We start from the raw sequence: 19,057 nt of genomic DNA, 5'->3' as shown, positions 1-19,057 counted from the left end.
TTGAACAGCCCTTCCTTCCTACATATGAGCCTGGTGCCAAAGGCGCCAGGACTGCCTCCAGGAGCCCTTTTGCAGTGGTTTTAAGGCACTCAGGGTTCTGGTGGGAGCCTGTTTATGGCACAACTTGTGCCCCCTCACAGTGGTCATGACACTAAAGGTGACAGAGGGAAATCTAAAGCGTCTCACACCAAATCCGACAAAAAGTCGAGGGCGTCCTCAGACGAAGATACTCCAGTGCCTCATGAGACTGTACAGAAACCTTCGGTGCATAAATTGAGGTTGCCTGAGGACAAAATGGCGTCCTCATCGTCGAAGTCAGCTATCGTTTCGACACGTCCTTCGACGATGCCGTTGAAGCCAAAAATGGCGTCGATACCTTCGGCCTCGACGTCGAAGCCTCACTTGACATCGAAGCCATCCTCAATGACCTCGAGGATTCCTTCGAGTATGTCAAAGCACGTGTCGATTCCGTCAACGCCGTCAACGCCTTTGTCTGGGAAATCTTTCATACCGGTTCCCAAGATGACAACTATGGCTAAGGCTAGGTCTGTTCCACCTTTACCAGAAAAAAATGTCCACCCTCAGTCCAGGCAAGAATTTTTAAATCAATGTCTGCTATTTTTGAGGAGCAAACCTCTGATGAGGAAATAACATCAGCTGGTGTTAGATTTGGGACAAGAGAAGTCCCTGAGGAACTGGTAGATCCTAATTCAAAAATGTCAGATCTTTATGACTGTCTACAATCGGCCAGTGGCCTAGATACCTCACCTGAGGTAGATTTTGAAAGGCCTGACCCCACAGACCATGCTGAACCGGGGTGTAGGAACCTCATGGGAAGAGTGATAGATTTTATGGGGTGAAAGTCAGTGTCCCCAAGATATGACTAGGACGATTTAACAGACATTATTGATGAAGGACCTCAGAAAGACTCGGTCCTCCCCTTCCACAAAGCTCTTCAAAAGAGAATTATGACAAATTGGGAGACACCTGAATCTCTACCAGCTGTAAATAGGAAATTTGTAGGAAAGTATAGACCTGCTCCTTCGGATCTAGAATACTTATCCAAGCATCCTTCGCCTTAAACTTTGGTAATTCAAGCTGCGACTGCGAATAGACAGTCGGCTTATCCACTTATGCCCCCTGACAGGGACGATAAAAAGATTGATGCCTGGGCGAGGAAGGCTTTCATTTCTGGTAGTATGGCCCTTAAGTCTACTAATGTGACTTGTACATTAGCTAAGATCACTTACACCCTGTGGAGCTGTTTAGGTGCAGCGGCTGATCACATCCCAGAGGGTGAGGAGCGGGATGGTTTCCTGTCGATAGTAAAGGATGGGAAGGAGGCTATGGAGGAGTGCCTCAAGTCAGGACTGGATACTGCAGAGAGTATAAGCAGATCCATGGCATCTAGCGCAGTCTTTGTAGATTTGCATGGCTAAGAAAATCTGGTTTTGCATCTGATGTACAATCCAGTTTACTTAATATGCCCTTTGACGGCTTGAGGTTGTTTGGCAGCAAGGCGGATGAGAGCTTGGAGAAGCTGAAGACCTCGAAAGCAGCTGCAAAATCACTCAGCGCCGCTATAAGGCAACCTCAACAGCACTCTTACGCAGGGTCATCTTCCTGGAAGAGTCACCCTTTTCGCTTCTATTCCTCTTTTGGGAAAGGGAGAGGGCAGGCCAGTCAGAGGCGACAACAAAGAAAACCCTTTCGTGGTCGAAAAGGGAGAGGTGCTAGATCAGCCACAGCAGCGGCTACTACCTCCTCAGCCACTGCTGCAGTGCTGCAAAGCCACTTTGAGGCCTTAACCTACAAGACCCCGGTGGGAGGCAGAATCACTCAGTATCTGGACGAATGGTGGGGCATTACGTCTAATGCCTGGGCACTAGAGATAGTGACCTATGGTTACTGTCTTCCTTTTCATCAAAGGCCTCATGATCATCCACTGGGAGCCAACTCTGTAAAAATTCCAGACCCGCTCCTTGTGCAGGAGATTTTAACCCTGCTAAAGAAAGTTGCAATAGAACATGTACCTGTAGCGGAGAGGAATAACGGTTGGTACTCCCCTTATTTTCTTATTCCCAAAAAGGACGGAGGATTGAGACCCATCTTGGACTTGAGAAATTTGAACCAATTCCTGAGGAAGGACAAGTTCAAGATGGTGACCCTTTCTCAGATCCTTCAGGCTCTTCAGCTTCAGAACTGGCTGGTTATATTGGACCTTCAGGATGCTTACTTTCATGTGCCAATCCATCTCAAACACATAAAGTACCTGAGGTTCGCAATTGGCAGATCTCACTATCAGTTTCGAGTTCTGCCATTTGGGCTGACCTCCGCCCCGAGGGTCTTCACCAAACTAATAGCGGTAGTGGCAGCCAGTCTCAGAAGGGAGGGGATCCACATCTACCCTTATCTGGACGATTGGCTAATCAGGGCAAGTTCACCAGAACTGGCCCAGGGACATCTGGCCATGACCTGTCATTTCCTACACAGATTGGGCTTCTCCCTCAATTACAGGAAGTCACAAATGATTCTGAGCCAAAGACTTCAATTCATCGGAGCGGTCCTGGACACCACCTCAGGGAAAGCCTCGCCTCCCGAGGAAAGAGCTCACCACATTCTGCAGATGGTAACACAATTTCAGAATGCCCAACATCTACTGCCGTTCGACTTCCTAAGGTTGCTAGGCCTCATGGTATCCTGCATTTTTCTGGTGCCAGAGGCTCAACTGAGGATGAGATCCCTTCAGTGGGCCCTCAGGATTAAATGGTCCCAGTTTTCAGGGGAGATGTCAGATCTTCTACAAGTCCTGTCCAAGAGGGTTCAAGATCTCCTTTGGTGGGCTCACAATGAAAATATCCTCAGAGGGGATCTGACAATCCGCGGTCGTTGGTCTCCATTGGAGTCCAAACTACCCATCAACCTTTTGGAGCTGAGGGCAATCAGACTGACGCTGAAGGCCTTTCTGCCCTCTGTACAGGGAAAGAATGTCCTGATAATGATGTACAACACAGTGGCCATGTACTACCTCAACAAAGGAGGAGGTGTAGGATCACTCCCACTGTGCAGAGAGGCAATGCAGCTCTGGTTCTGGGCAATGCAAGAAGGAATCTCTCTGTCGCAGGTCACCTAGCCGGAGAGCTGAACACGGCGGCGGATGCTCTGAGCAGTCAGGACACAGTCTCCCACGAGTGGAAACTAGCTCAGGAAGTCCTTCACGAGATCTTCGCCCTTTGGGGAACCACTCAAGTGGATCTGTTCACGACCGGTGCCAACCGGAAGTGCGAACTGTATTGCTCAAGGGAATTTCCCCCGAGAGGAGCTCTAGGGAACGCGTTTGTAGCGGACTGGATATTTCCACTCCTTTATGCGTTTCCTCCAGTCCCTGTGATTCCTCAAGTAATCAGGAGGTTGAGACAGTTCAGAAAAACCATGATCCTCATTTCCCCGGATTGGACAGGAGAACGTGGTACCTGGACCTTCTGGACATGTCCATCTGCCCTCCAATACATCTTCCACGAAGAGAGGATCTTCTCTCGCAAGAGGAAGGTCGGGTTCTCCATCCAGAGGTCAAGAGACTCAACCTTCACGCCTGGCTTCTGAGAGGTTGAGATATAAGGATTGGGACCTTCTGGATGAAGTTATGGAGATTTTGCTTTCGGCCAGAAGGCCAGCAACAAAATCCTTATACCGGTGTCGTTGGAAGAAATTCAGTAACTGGTGCAGGGATAAGAATGTGGATCCTTTTCAATGTACCACTTCCAAGGTGCTTTCCTTTCTATTACATTTAGCCAACTCGGGGCTCCAAGTTGGAACTATTAAAGCATATTTGGCAGCGCTATCCATCTTCAAGTGCTCCTCAGAAGAAGTTTCATATTTCAAAATGCCTTTAGTTATCCAGTTTCTTAAAGGGTTAACAAATATGTTCCCTCCTACACCTTTCCAAGTTCCCCTTTGGGATTTAAATTTAGTTTTAAAGTTTGTTATGTGTGCCCCTTTTGAGCCTTTACATTCTTGTCCTTTAAGGCTCCTAACTTTAAAAACGTTTCTACTAATGGCTCTAACTTCAGCCCGCAAGGTGAATGAGTTGCAGGCGCTCTCTTGTAAGCCTCCTCACACGGTTTTCAATAAAGATACAGTTGTTTTAAAGGTCAAGCCTTTTTTCCTACCTAAAATGTTTTCGGATTTCCATCTGTCAAAGAAAATCACTTTACCATATTTTTACCCTCCTCCGCACGCTAGTAAAGAGGAGGAAAGATTTCACAGACTAGACCCTAAAAGGGCAGTCAGTTTCTACATATCTAGACTGGAAAGATTTAGACAACAAATCAGTTGTTTGTCAGGTATACTGGACACAAATTGGGCCTTTTTGTGTCCAAATAAACTATATCCAGATGGATTATCCTAGCAATATCTGAATGTTACAAATTGGCTGGGAAGGAGCCTCCATATGGCTTAAGTGCTCATTCAACCAGGGGAATAGCAACTTCTAGGGCTCTTCAGAGGGGTGTCCCAGTGCAAGACATTTGTGCTGCGGCCACTTGGTCATCAATGCACACTTTTGCAAAACATTATTGTTTAGACACCACTTCTTACCAAGGAGGCCTTTTTGCAAATGCCTTCCTTCATTCTGTGCATTACTGAAGAACTATGGTACTCCCTCCTCCTCAGAATTACAACTGCTATGGGAGTCTGTCTAAGATGAGGAATGCGTGGGAGGACACAATCCATTCGAAGAACAAGTTACTTACCAACTGTAAAGTTCTTTCGACTGGGTGTTCCTCCCATGTATTCCTCATTGACCCTGGCAACCTACCCCTCCGTACAGTTCTTATGATTGTTGCCCTTGTACTTCCTTACGAGCCTGACATCTGCCGACACAGAATACAACTGATGTAACCATTAACATCGAAAAAACAGAACTGAACCAATGGGCGCGGCTCGAGCCATTTATGTGACGGATGACGTCGACGGTGGCCATCGAGGGACCAAGCTACGCGGCCTTGAGCACAGCGCCCTCTGGTGAAAAAATGTCTGAAAGAAGCAGCAATCTCACGAATATATATCTAAGATGAGGAATACGTGGGAGGAACATCCAGTCGAAAAAACGTTACAGTTGGTAAGTAACTTGTTCTTCTAGACCTGTGACATCTAAACAAGTACCTCAAGTCTCAGAAATTCCGGTTTGTCACATTGCAGCAACTGCTCGGCCAACTGGAAAGAGGGGATTTGTTGGCGTTGCTAGACCTGGAGGACAGCTACTTCCACGTCCCCATTCACAGGAAATATTGCAAGTTTCCATGCTTTGTAGTGCAGGGACAGCACTACCAGTTCAAGGTCCGGCCCTTCATATTTAAATTGGCCCCCAGAGTGTTCACGAAGTGCCTGACACCGGTGGAAGCCCATCTGCGTCTACGGGGGATTCACATATACGTGTACCTTGACGACTGTCTCATTGCAGGATTTGGCCGTCAGACAGAGGGAGGCAGCTGTCAAGCTGCTGACGGATCTGGGATTCTCCATAAATTATCCAAAGTCCTGCTTGACACCATCGCAGAATGCGCTGTTCCTGGGACCCAGGCTTGATACAGTGTCCTGCCTAGCATCGCCCTCAGAAGAGAGTGTAGCGGCTATTCAGGGGAAGGTGCAGAGGCTGTTGCCAATGAAGAAAGCCACGGTGCAGACCATCAAGTCGTTGCTCGGCATGATGTTGTCTTGCATCTACCTCATCCGGCTCTGCAGGTTACAACCTCTTCAGGAGTTCTTGGACGCTCGCTGGGTGCATGTGTCTGCAAACTTCGTGGACAGGATCACTCTGGCCGACGAGTTCCGTTGGGCGATAAGGTGGTCGGGCAACCGCTCCAACAACGCCTGTGGCATAGGGTTTCAGAACCCTCCATTCCAAGAGACGTTCACGACGGATGCTTCCCTGGAATGCTGGGAAGCCACACCAGATGTCTTCACGCCAGAGACTTGTGGCTGCTGGAGGAGAAGGATCTTCATATGAACATCCTGGAGCTAACGGCAGTGTTCTGGGCCCTAAAGTTGTTTCTTCCGTCTCTGAGGGGTAAGGTGGTGAGGTTCTTCACAGACACCACCACCACAATGTTCTACATCAGGAAACAAGGGGGCACTAACTCCCTGGCCCTCTCCAATGAAGCGCAGGAACTGTGGCGCTGGGCCGTCAGACAAGAAATGTTCCTCATCCCCCTTTACCTAGTGGGAGTCAAGGATACCATTGCGGACTCCCTCAGCAGCTCCTGCCCGAGTGGGAACTTCGGAAGGACCAGGTGGACCACAGGTTCACCAAAGTGGGGCAGGCCCCAGATCGATCTGTTTGTGACAGCAGTGAAATCCAAATGGCAGAAGTTCGCCAGCAGATTCCAACAGCCGAGGAGCCTGGGCGACATGTTCTCCTTCCTGTGGGAAGGGATGTTTCTGAACTTGTTTCCTCCTTTGCCTCTTCTGCTACGAGTCATCAACACACTCAGGCAGTGTCAGTGCAGGATTATACTCCTCGCCCCAGCGTGGCCGATACTGATTTGGTACCTGGATCTTCTCAGCCTGTCTGTGTCTCTGCCGGTCAAGCTACCAGTGGTCCTGGATCTTCTCACCAGAGAAGCAGGCGTAGTGCTGCATCATGGCCCAGGATTGCTCAACCTGAGGGCTTGGCTCCTGCAGCCCTAGAGTTTGGATGATATGAATTGCCGGCAGACTGCAGGGAGCGCCTCGCCAAGGCCAGGGCATCGTCGACTCTAAAGTGCTACGGGCACAAGTGGAAATCTTTCGCTAAATGGTGCAAGTCGCAGAAGATTACCCCTCTGAGGGTTACGGCCCTGCAGAATCTTTCTTACTTTCTATCATTGGCCAAGGCTGGACTGGCTCACGCCTCGATCAAAGTACATGTGGTGGCCTGCTACATCTGGTCTCCAGTACGGTATTTACTTTGGTCTCATCGGCTCGTCAAGGAGTTCCTCAAAGGACTTTTTTGATCTTTTCCGCCGGTGAAGATGCCTGCCCCGGTGTGGGAACTCAAAGTGGTTCTGGCGAGGCACATGTGGCCCCTTCGAGCCTATGCATCAGGCCCCTCTCAAGTTGCTCTCGTGGAAAATGTTATGCTCACCTGGCTCCCACAGGGGCGTTGATCGGAACTGGACAGCTGCGGTCTCCACCAACGTGACGCGTAGTGCAGAGATGACAGACTGGACTGGCCCGCCTAATTTCGTCTGCTTGACCCGTAGAAGTATTCTCCTGAAAGTGGAGAAAGGGAATTAGCCACCCGTGGATTTGAGTGATAACACCCCACTTTTTTTCCCACTAATCACCTCCGATATCTCCTTTCATAGTCTCACCTTGTGTTTTTTAAAAGATGAGCTCTCCATCCTGCGTGGAATGCAGGGGCGCGTAGATAACCAGTTGCTTCACTGGTCCGAAGAAATTGGGAGAGTTCCAGACCAATATTGACTCTGAGGTCCCTGGCGAGGAACCGTAAGTATATAGTTCGTAAGAGTTCAAAATGTCTGATATTCACTCTTGTCCGATTCATTTTGTCTTGCAGCTTGACCCAAGAGAAGATTGCCCCGTGGCAGCTGGTAGCGTTCAGGTAAGAGTCTGTATTACCCAACACTGTCCGGTAAATGATACCTGTGTTTAATCTGTTGCTTTCCCTCTTATTACAGGTGTGGCGTGAGAAATTATGACGTCTTGATGAATAATGCCTCCAGCGGTAAAATCAGGTACGTCTGTGGTGGTAAAAGAGATTGCCTTTGTTTATTCTCTCGGTTCACCTTGCTGTTCTTTTGTTCCCCTTAAGTGCCGGAGTTCGGCGAAGATGAGATGGAGGCTGCGCCGGGCCGTGGAGATGAATAATGCCTCCGGCGGTAAAATCAGGTAAGCCTATGGTGGTAACATAGATTGCCTTTGTTTATTCTCTCGGCTCACCTTGCTGTTCTTTTGTCCCCCTTAGGTGCCGGAGTTCGGCGAAGATGTGATGGAGACTGCGGCGGATCGTGGAGGTGTTGCGAAGGCTGGTGAGTATAGCGCGGCGCTACAGCGGGCGATGCGACGCGTATCAAATTAACGTCTCTTTCCTTGTTCGAAGGCGCGATGGATCCGGAATCAGGTGAGGAATAGAAGTAATGTTCTTGTTCTAACCTTTCCTCCTTCTTCCTCTTTTCTCTAGGAGCTCCAGACTCGAGGCGGGCGTGGCAGAAGGCTGGATGCTGACTTGCAGGCACGGTGAGCGTTAAGCTGCAGGATGCAGAATAACGTGAAGCGTGTGCTGCTCTTCGGGCGTGCTTTAAATAGCCTTCAAAGTAGTCCCAGGTAAGAAGTTCCCCCAAGACCACACCCCAGTAAGAAAGTAGTCCCTGAAGTAAAGTAGTCCCCTTCAGGCTTCACGTTGGCTTGGATTCTTAGCAGCATGGTCTGCATGAGGTAAGTGTAAGCATATGAGCCTGGCGCCTATGGCGCCAGGACTTACCCCTTCTATGAGCCTGGTGCCTATGGCACCAGGACTGTACCCAGATAGCCCCTAGCCGGGGCTGTTGGGCTTTTTCTAAGCATCTGGATGCCTGCTCCCGGGACTGATGGGCCTGGTCCGGATGCCCGGGAGTAGGCATCATGACAGAAAATGGCTTTCCTTGTGGCCTTCACCTCCGCCAGGAGGGTGGGTGAAATACAGGCCCTTTCCTGTAAACCGCCAAACTTGACTTTCTATGAATCGAGGGTGGTGCTGCGGACACAACCCTCTTTCATGCCGAAGGTTCCGTCGGAATTCCACCTCAACAAATCTTTGATGTTACCTGTTTTTTTCCCGAAACGATTGTTTCCAGGTGAGAGAGCCTTGCACTCGCTGGACGTTGTTTGTGCCCTGAAGTTCTACATGGCACGCACGAAGAGTTTTCGAAGGTCTTTACAGCTGTTTGTGAACTTTGGTCCTGTGAACCATGGGAAGGCTTTGTCCAAGGCTTCCATCTTAAGGTGGCTCTCTGGCTGCATCAGGCACTGCATCAATTGGCAAACCAACTGCTGCCCGGCCTTCGGAGAGCCCATTCCACCAAAGCGATCGCTGCAACACTGGTGTTTCTGGCTGGTGTGCCCCTGCTGGACATCTGCAGGGCTGCTACTGGCAGGTCCACACACACCTTTACGAAGTTCTACTGCATTGTCAGGGATTCCAAGGAGGAGTCCAGAGTGCTACGCTACCTGTTCACTTGAGGTGAGTCTGTTCCGGAGGTAAGAGTGAATTGCTTCTGTTGAGCATTGCCACCTCCCGTGGTAGTGTTGTGTTGTACTACTGGGTATACATTATTCATGAGCATGTGAATCCATGCCAGACCTGAAGCTGGAGAAGGAACAAGTTACTTACCTGTAACTATTGTCCTCCAGCATTAGTCTGGCATGGATTCACATGCAAACCCTCCTTCCTTCCCCTCTTCAGCTCTTCTTGATCATTCCGGCCCTTAACGTGCTTACCAAATCTGAAGATGGCTGCCAGGGGGAAGGGATTAGGGAGAGGACTGTTATTGGCTGGGGGCAGTTTGACCCAGTGGACAGTGATTGACGTATGGGAGAAATACTATTTTGCAAGTGAAACTTTTTTTCTTTTCCTGAGTATTCCCAGCCTGACGACTGGGAATATTCATGAGCATGTGAATCCATGCCAGACCCATGCTGAAGAACAATAGTTATAGGTAAGTAACTTGTTCCTTCCCCTTCATCTACCCACTGGACAGAGGCACTCGTTCCTTGAAAGAGATCCCTAGTTTTGCAGATGGGCAGGTGCATTAGGCACCCTGCTTCCTCATATGATACAGATTCAGGCAGGAAAAGCCTGGGTGCCCTTACCACGTGTGGGATGAGGGAGCAGACATGATGTGCCGTTTGCTCTTTCTCTTCCCACAAATTTCATCGTACCAAATGTTTCCTGATTATACACCTTGCCCTTTTTCAGTGTCATGATGGAATTCCTCTTCATTGAACACATTTCTTTTCCCTCTCTTCACAGCCATGTTTGCACACATATCACGTTTTACTTTAAATAAAAAGCATAACAATATTATTAATCCTATATTGATGCATTTTAATATTATAACACTGTTTATAACAATATTGTCCTGCACATCGCCCTCTCCCCCTTCACTTGTTGGTCTTCTATGAAACCTTATTGCTGAGAAAAAGTGAATGAAAGATGATATATACCATCAACCCATCACGTTGTGCTCTGGCCCTCTTCTCCAAGGAGCCAGTGCTCTTGTCCCTTCGCACGTAGGTGAGATGGAGACATCCTCAGCGTCCTTTGATTTTCACTGCAGTTGGTGTTGAGTAAAGCACAGTGTGTGGGACCGGTAAACTTGTCCTCCTTTCACTTCCTGACATGATTCCTTACAAAAACTCTCCAGGGTAGAGAAGTTCTGCTTGCGGAAATTTCCTTTCCTGCTCGCCTGCTTGGTCTGTTCGTACCCTTGCGTTTGTTTTTTGGGATATATACGCAAGCGATTTTGTAAGTTCTGTGAGGTATGTGTGAAATTCCTCCCCAAAATGTTAGAAGAGTTAGCATCAGAGATTGTACATGCCAGTGATATAGGCTCATGCATTCTTCGGCCTGCAACAATCTCATGTGAAGTGAGATGATGATCTCCTACAGGCAAGTTTCCCAAAGCCAACAGTGCAAGAGTTAAGCAGTGCAACCAACACTTAACAAATATTTGTGCATACTTAGCCAAGCCAAGCACTTTTTTTGTAGACGATTCATTCTCTCAGCCAAACGGTTTGCTTGCAGCCAGTAAACTGCATAATTTGTGCCGTATCCCCTGAAGGGCAGTTATTTCCTTTATCAAATCATTCGCTAAATGCTGACCGTTGTCAGAGCAAATTTTATCTAGGATCCCCCACCTCAGGATCACCTCCCTCACTAAGAATGTTGTTGATGAGTGGGTGTCATTATGGACACAGGGACCAGCCTTAAGCCAATGTCAAAACTGACCCACCACAGTAAGCATGTTTCAAAAGGATTTTGTCTTCCCACGTATTCCTTATCTTTGATATTTCCATATCCAGCTTGCTGCTTCGGAAAATTATTTTCAGTAGAGATCGCTGCGTGTCGATGACTGTGAAGTCGATGTCCCTCGGAGGCGTCCGTCTTGACGTCGATGTCATCACAGGTATAAGTAGTCACGCGCACCGTCTGTTGCTCAGTTCCGTTTTTCCGCGTTTCATGTGCTTCGGGAACATAACGCTTGGTTCTGTGAAGAAAATGAAATTCTTAGAGTTTTTTCAAGAAAAAAACCTTCATTCCTTTGATACGAGATGGCCACTTCATCAGCTCCATCTACGCCCCGATCTGGCTTCAATAAATGCAGAGATTGTGGGGCAAAGATGTCCTTGACACAGGGCCCCGAAAGCCTTAAGGGAGCGCAGAGGCAAGTTGGTGAGAGGTAAGCCCAAAAAATCCATTACCCTTACCAAACTCACCTCAGACGAGTCGAGACCGTTGTCTCCTCGACGTACAAAACACTTCCGTTGCAGATCTCGGAGCGGATCCCATCATTCATCCGCTTCGAGGCATAGTAAAAAAAGGCGTAATAGATCGCCTTCGACCTCATCCTCCACTTCACCGGAGAGAGTTACATGTCCTACCAAGAACAGCTTCCCAGCTCAGTGGGAGGAATTTCGTTAAAAAATGCTAAAGGTGTTCGAGAACACGGCCTTGCCCCCCTCAGAGACACCTAGAGGCAATACCCCAGGAGAAAAACCTCTTAGACAGAAGAGCTGTGAGTCATCGACCTCGGCAGCACATACTCCTCGAGAACATGAAAATGCCTTGAGTTGAGAAAAAGCCTCTGTGACAAGGCGTCGTCACTGTCGACTCACATGTTGACCCGAAAACTGCGTCATCGACTACTTCATCGAAGGAGAGGTCATCGACGCCTCGAACATCGACCCCTTCGAACCCAGTCATTTCAGTACCCTCGACGACTCCATCGTAGATGTCAAAGCCACAGTCGATTCTATTGACGACCTCGAGACCAATCTCAATTGCATTAAGGCCAATTAAGTCCACGTCAACAATTACAAGTATATCTCCACCTGTAGTGACTGCCATTGCCCCTTCTTCATTGGAAAAAGGCTACACACCTCTGTCACATTCAGATTATTTTCAAATGTTATCCTCAATGTATGAGGAGGGAGAGGATTCTGATGCAGAAAGACCCTCGGTCTATAGTGCAGGAGACCTCCCATACCAGAAGAACTGACCCCAGAGGAGGTCAGATTGAAAGACCTGCAGGACTCTTTGCAGGAAGCAAGTGGAATTGATACCTCCCCAGAGGTTGATTTTAGTAAGCCTGAACCAGGGGATCATGCAGAGAGTAATTACAGGACACTTATGAATATGGTGATGGAATATATGGGGTGGTCTAGGCCCACACCTATATACAAGCAAGATGACCTCACTGACATACTTGATTTGATAAGGGACCACAAGAAGAAGACTCTATCGTCCCCTTTCACAAAGCCTTACAGAAAAAAGTGTCCACCAATTGGGAAACACTGGAGGTGATCCCTGCAGTCAGTAAATAACTAACAGCACAATTCAGACCCAACCCCAGAAAGCTTAGTTGTTCAAGCTGCAACTTCATCAGGAAAACACACTGCTTATCCCACAATCCCGCAGGATCGTGACGATAAAAAATGTGACGCCATGGCCAAGAAAGTTTACTCGGAACACCACACGCACGCTAGCAAGCTTCAGCCACACCCTTTGGGAGTGTGCTTCAATGGCGGTTGACCATCTCCCTGAAGGGGAGGAGAGAGACGGTTTCCTGAACATTATCAAGGACGGGAAGGATGCAATGTGTGAGTCCCTCCAGACTGGTCTCGACTCTGTTGACAGCATCAGCAGAGCCACGGCAGCTAATACCACAATCCGCAGATTTGCGTGGTTGCGGAAATCTGGATTTGCTTCTGATGTACAATCCAGATTTCTGAATATGCCCTTTAACGGCACTCATCTATTTGGTAAAAAAGCTGATGACGGTTTGGAGAAGTTGCAAACTTCCAAGGCGGCGGCAAAATCCCTCAGAGCTGCGATAAGACAAACTCCAAACCGCCCCACAGGTGCACCCTGGAGGGGTAGGTCCTTTTCGCTATTTTTCTGCATTTGGAAAAGGCAGAGGACAGCCAGCTCAAATAGGCCAGGGACGCATCCCCTGTGGTGAATGGGGTAAAGGTACGAAGACTGCAACTGCAGGTGCTGCTTTACCCTCAGCATCTGCGTCAGCCACCCCAAAACCTCTCTGAGGGCTTACATCACAAGACATCAGTAGGAGGCAGGTTAACTCAACATCTGACAGAATAGCAGGCTATTACTTCAGATGCCTGTGCATTGGAAACAGTTGCCCACGTTACTACCTGCCTTTCCTACGCACGCCTCAGAGTCATCCACTGGGAAACAACCCTTTGATGTTTCCAGACCCACTCCTCATGCAGGAGATTTTGGACCTGCTAGAGAAAGGTGCTATAGAACCAGTACCTGCGTCGGAGAGGAACAAGGGTTGGTACTCCCCATATTTTCTAATTCCGAAAAAGGACGGAGGAATGAGACCCATTTCGGACTTGCAGAGATTGAACAAGTTCCTCAGGAAAGACAAGTTCAAGATGGTTACACTTTCTCAGATCCTCCAGGCCCTCCAACTTCAGGATTGGTTGGTATCTCTGGACCTTCAGGATGCTTACTTTCATGTGCCAATACATCTGAAGCACAGAAAGTACCTGAGGTTCACCATTGGCAGCTCTCACTTTCACTTTCGGGTTCTGCCATTTGGGCTAACTTCCACCCCAAGGGTTTTCACCAAGCTAATGGTGGTTGTGGCAGCAAGTCTCAGGAGAGGGGGGGATTCACGTCTACCCCAACCTGGACGATTGGTTGATCAGAGCGAGTTCCTTGAAACAAGCTCAGGATCATCTAGACTATGGGCCTCATTACACGGACGGCGGTAAGGGTTAACGGTGACCGTTAACCCTTACCGCCGTACTACGAGGTCCCTTTGCGGGTTGGGGAATTTAACGCCTGCTTTTTGCAGGCGTTAAAACCCAACCCGCAAAGGGACCTTGGTGCTAATTACGGCACCGCAAATTGCGGTACCGTAATTAGCACCTTCCCCATTCCCATTATGCCCTATGGGGCAAAAATGGGAATGGGGAAGGGCAATGGTGGAAGGGGGAATTACCGCCCCACCAACCTTGGAGTAGGGTGGTAATTCCCCTTTCCGCCAAGGCGGTGCCGGTAATTTACCGGCATGGACCAAGGTGCTAATAGCACCTTGGTCCACGGCCTACCGTGTAATGAGGCCCTATGTTTGCCACTCCCTCCACAAGCTGGGCTTCTCCCCCAACTTCAAGAAGTCCCACATGATACCATCACAAAATCTCCAGTTTATTGGAGCAGTCCTGGACACATCCCTGGGAAAAGCCTCTTCCCCACAATCAGCCGAACGATGTCCGATAATTAGAGTCATGCGCCTCACCCAAAGGCACCAAGCCACATGAGCCCCCTGGAAACTGACGTTGTGCCCAGTGGTACATCTGCTGCGAGCAAGACCTCTGTAGCACTGTGACCAGGTCCCAGCCCTGGCTGGTCCTTTGCTGCTCCTTCAACTGCGGCGATACAACCTCTTACACACCACTGCATACTACGAGTGCCCTGCGGATGTGCAAATGGACCGTTGCCAAGGCCAGTAACTTGTCCTGCCATCATGACTAGCGCCTCTTAACGGCAGTTCGTTTGCCTATGCCCTATCTGCCCTGAAGATTGTGGCTAGTTCCTGTTAATGATTGCTTGCCATCTGATTGTTTGCCTATCCATGACAAATCTGTTTTGTAGAACATGGCTAGCGCCTCCCAATGATTGCTTGCCATCTGATTGTTTGCCTATCCATGATAAATCTGTTTTGCAGAACGTGGCTAGCGCCTCCCAATGTTTGTTTGCCTGCCCTCCCTGCCCAAATCTGATCTGCAGTGGCTAGTGCCTCCCAATGATTGCTTGCCATCTGATTGTTTGCCTATCCATGACAAATCTGTTTTGTAGAACGTGGCTAGCGCCTCCCAATGTTTGTTTGCCATCTGATTGTTTGCCTTTCCATGATAAATGTGTTTTGTAGAACGTGGCTTGCGCCTCCCAATGTTTGTTTGCCTGCCCTCCCTGAATCTGATCTGCAGTGGCTAGTGCCTCCTACGGATTGTTTGCCATCTGATTGTTTGACTATCCATGACAAATCTGTTTTGTAGAACGTGGCTAGCACCTCTCAATGATTGTTTGCCTGCCCTCCTCGCCCTCATTTTATCTGCAGTGGCTAGTGCCTCCCACTGATTGTTTCCCTACTTATGCCAAATCTGCTTTGAAGAACGTGACTAGTGCCGCCTACTGATTGCTGTCTACCACTGCCATTATTTGCTCTACTGATCCTGTGACCGACTGTTGGCTCAAGCTCTCTCATGGTGGCTTTACTTTAACTCTTGCTAACGTAACTTGCAATTGCACTATACTGACACCCTAACCTGCACCCCAGAACTTTGCTGCTCTTACCTCAATCATTAACTCCTTAGAAAGTGCTTTGCCACTATGTTCTAGCATGCCCCCCTTAGCCTCCAGCCAGACTGCCTACATCATAGCCTTTATACACAGCATTACACTTTACACTATGTTACTCCACCCACCCACCCTAACGCCTGCCATTAACCTAAATAATAGTCTTACTACTAGACATGAATGACACTAAAATCCCATTACCAAGCAATCTTTGCCCAACTACAGCTAGGAACATATGCCTTAGAGCTAGATTAGCCAAAATATATGAGCCTCCCATCAGCTAGATCCCTACCACAGTAGGACTAAGGACCATGTTAACTCGGCCCTGCCAAACAAACATAAGCATGAACCTAGTTTGCAGCTCTGACCCTAGGCCTATAAATAGCCTAGCCAAGCATAGTAAACCTAAACCGCCACAAGACCACCATTCGATAACTACAATTGCCTTGAACACTCAGATTAAGGGAGCGCTAATTAACTCCAGATCTCTAGTAGTACATGCTACGGAAATCGCCGACCTGATCCAAAGAGAGGACTTAGATTTCCTTGCCATCACCGATACATGGCTACACCTTGCAGCAGGCCCCGTGCTCATACTAGCAGTCCCAGGCGGATATTCCATATTGAGGCAAGACAGACTAAAATCTAGAGGAGGTGGTATCGCTATCATCTACAAATGTAGCCTCTCTATGAGATTAGCCACCCCTATCTAAGTCCACTCATGTGAACTTGTATCTGTTAAAGTACCACTCACTAATGCCCAAACCCTTAATATCCACTTGATTTACCGCCCCCCGGGCCCTCCCGGAACATTTGAGGATGATATTAACATCATCCTGTCCAGTAACCTCAAAAGCTCTACACAAGTACTTGTACCTGGAGACCTCAATATGGGTTTTAATGACCCATCAGACCAGCTTGCCCTAACTCCAGTCAACACCCTCTCAGAACTTGGCTTCACCCAAAGAAGTAACGCACCTACCCACAATAAAGGTAGAATACTTGACTGGGTGGCAGACCATAACTCTCAAGCCAATATCCTTTCTATCTCACCACTAGCTTGGACTGACCACCACCTTGTGTCATTCATGCTCTCTACCAATAGACCCCCACCCCCACCCATCATCAGGGCTCCACCCACACTAACCAGAAACAAAAAGAGTATTACGGTGGATAGGCTTATCCCGGCCTTACTCCCTACCCTCAACCGGCTCCCAGACAATACGGATGCTGACATCCTGGTCGAGGAATACAACAAAATTATGACCACCTCTTTGGACCTGATCGCCCCCCTCCAATTTAGACCAAGTAAGCCTACAACTCACTTGAATGAATGGTTTACTCCTTTCCTAAAAAACCTAAGGCAACAAAAAAGAAATTGTGAGGCTGCCTGGAAAAAACTACCTTCAGCAGCCAACAAACTTAAACTCACTAAACTATCCTCCCTCTATAAATAATAAACATGTCTAGCAAAACGAATTTCCTTTGACACGCGCATATCCCATGCCAAATCTAATATGAAGGAACTATTCACCATTCTCAAAGAAATAGAGACCCCCATAGCAACACCTGACACATGCACTAAAGATAAAAAATGGTGCTCAGAGATCCAAAACGCACCAGCCAATAAAATATCCACCTTACAAAACAAAATCTCCAGTAAAAGAGCCTCCTTAAATCACCCACCCCCATCTAAAATAACTGGGAATACCACTGCTAATGAATCCACCCAATTCAACTTCATCAAAGTTTCTATTCCTGAAGTGGAAAGAATCATCTTGTCCCTGAAACCTTCTAACTGTCAGGGTGATCTCTGCCCCGCACAGCTTATTAAGGATGCAGCCCGAGACCTTTCTCCTTTCATAACGAAGCTCATCAACGCGTCTTTCTCCACTGGTACCATCCCTACCAATCTCAAACAATCCTGGGTACTTCCACTCTTAAAAAAACCTACTCTCGACCCATCCACGCCTACCAACTACAGGCCAATCACAACAGTAACTTTCCTCCTAAAAATTCTGGATAAGGTTGCTTATGTACAAATCCAAAACACCTGGAAGTACACCACCTACTAGGAGCTAGACAATCAGGCTTCCATCCTCAACACGGAACGGAGACAGCCCTCATCGACCTTAAAACCCAAGTTGACGAGCTTATAGATAACGGCAAAGCTGCCCTACTCCTCCTCCTAGATCTCTCGGCTGCATTCAACCTGGTCGATTACACTATTCTATGCAACCACCTTAACACAGCAGCACATTTTTCTGATAAAACAGTCACCTGGATTAGATCCTTCCTAAATGGTAGAACCATGAGGGTTTTTCTCGCCCATAGCAGCTGCAGACCCTATACCAATCTCCTGTGGTTTGCCTCAGGGATCCTGTGTCTCGCCCACATTGTACAGCATTTTTACTAACCCCCTTTTAGATGATTTGGATCATCTCGGTATCACCTACACTAACTATGCAGATGATACCCAGATCCTCCTCCCGCTTTCAGGGGATTATGAAAAGGATTTGGCCTTGGAGTGTACATCATCATCCAGGCATGGATGGCCACGCATGGACTATGCCTGAATGATGATAAAACCAAACACATCATCCTGGGTACCCCCTCTAGCCTAAAAAAATTAGGATCTGACTATTCCGCATTTATAATTGATGGTAACAATATCAAAGTAGAACACGAGGTAAAAACACTAGGCTTTTATCTTGACTCAAACCTGTCATTCGCCAAACAAGTCAACTCTTTAGCGTCCACCGCGGTTTACACGTGCAAACTCATCCGCACAGCTAAGCTGTTTCTCTCTGACACTAGTTGCACCATCCTGGCCAGAGCCCTCATCCTGTCTTGCCTGGATTATTGCAACACCCTCTATCTAGAGTCAACCAAAGGCACTATCAGAAAAATCCAAACTTTACTAAACAATGCCCTTAGAGCAGCATTAGGCATTTCTAGAAGAGACTACATCTGTGAGAGTAGCCGACAGAATAACTGGCTCACAACCAATGACAAAATTCTCCTAAAAACTCTGTCACTCACCCACAAATCCCTCAACAGTGCTGCCCCCATTTACCTGGTCGACAGATTCCACAAACAGATCTCCCTGAGACCGTCTAGAACAGCTTACAGAGATCACCTCTGCATTCCTAGCTTCAATCGATCCACAATCGGAGGCAACAGTTTCCCTGTGAAAGCAGCCAAACTGGGGAACTCCCTACCTCCCACACTGAGAACCGACCAATCCTACAAACATTTCAGGACCAACACTATCCTGTGGCTGAAATCGAATGATCATTAAACACAGCAAGTAGCCAAGATTCACTACTGTTGGAAGTTACAACTACCCCTCCCACCAACTGTTTACTTGTACTCCACAAACACCTATACCTGTATACATTGCTGATGTAAGCTGTCTGTTTCATTTGTATATTTGCTCTTGTAGCATCCACCTGTAAATAGGTACCA

This window comes from Ambystoma mexicanum, chromosome 12, assembly GCF_040938575.1.
Source record: "Ambystoma mexicanum isolate Mex_15411 chromosome 12, UKY_AmexF1_1, whole genome shotgun sequence".
Lineage (NCBI taxonomy): Eukaryota > Metazoa > Chordata > Amphibia > Caudata > Ambystomatidae > Ambystoma > Ambystoma mexicanum.
This window is presented reverse-complemented; position numbering follows the sequence as displayed.